The sequence below is a fragment of the Callospermophilus lateralis genome, chromosome 5, assembly GCF_048772815.1.
Source record: "Callospermophilus lateralis isolate mCalLat2 chromosome 5, mCalLat2.hap1, whole genome shotgun sequence".
In the NCBI taxonomy this organism is placed as follows: Eukaryota; Metazoa; Chordata; class Mammalia; order Rodentia; family Sciuridae; genus Callospermophilus; species Callospermophilus lateralis.
In genome coordinates this window covers 143667332-143668445 of record NC_135309.1, presented here as the reverse complement: position 1 = coordinate 143668445, position 1114 = coordinate 143667332, and the positions used below count along the sequence as shown (strand labels likewise).

The following is a 1114-nucleotide window of genomic DNA, read 5'->3' as shown; positions in this document are numbered from 1 at the left end:
TTTTGTTCATAATGACACATAGATTGCACTTCTGCTGCATGGCTCTGCGCTCTCAGAAACCATGAGGTTACTCATTAGTGCTGATTAATGTTCATTTTAATTCTTGACTTAATGTGAAATTAGGTAGGCAAAAGTTATGGTTCTATTCTGACCTCTGAAAGTCAACCCTTAGTCAAAAGATCCAAATATGGTTGTCTGTTTATCTAAAAGTTGGACCAATTACGTGAGCACATATTAAGGCCTATCTGTTAAGAGTTTTGTTGCATCTTCTATTTGATAGACATTGCAATAAAAAGATTTTTCTTTCAAATGTTTCACATATTTATTACCAACCAACCAAAACTAGTACTGTAGCACCTTTATAACTAAAGAAAGCCCACATTCCCAGTTAAATATTCTCAACTGTCCAGATAGTGATGACATTTTCAGCTTGGCGTAACAAGATGATCACAGCCTTGATACAGCATGAATATGTGATTCCTTATAAACCCAGCTTGGCTCTCCTCCAATGTCTCCTCTTGAAATTGTTCTGGATTTTATTAACAATTTTCTTTCGAATTCACTGATGAATGGGATGATTTTGCTATTGTTTCTTGGCCAGGAATCAATTGATACTGAAAGTCTTCTGAGAAGCCGTGGTAAGGTACCGAATCAAGCACACACATCATAATGGCTGAAAAAAAAAGGTGAAGAGCTAAAAAGACAATTTTAAAAGATTCTTAAAAATTTGCTGACAAAGTAAAGATGAAGAGGTATGTAAAGTCATTATATTACTTAAAAGATGAGTTCATTCCAGGTTTCTCGGAATGCACACACTAAATTCTCCAAACTGAAATTGCCTTTTGGCTCCTCTTTTCCCTATTTTGTAAAACAAAATATTTTCCTTTAAAATAAAAAGTTATGGAAGAAATGTGTTATGGTTTGGATATGTGGTATCCCCAAAAGCTTACGTGTGAGACGATGTAGGAATATTCAGAGGTGAAATGATTAGATTATAAGAGTTGTAACCTCATCGGTGGATTGATCCACTGGCATGGATTAACTCTGTGGTAAATGTAGGCAGGTAGGGTTAGTTGGATGAGGTGGGTCACTGGGGATGAGCCTTTGGAGTGTA

General features: G+C 35.9%; 1 pseudogene; it reads right to left on the bottom strand.

The window, feature by feature from the left end:
- Positions 1-481: 481 nt before the first annotated feature.
- LOC143400515 (large ribosomal subunit protein eL39-like) lies at positions 482-652 on the bottom strand (annotated as a pseudogene).
- Between the last annotated feature and the right edge of the window lie 462 nt (positions 653-1114).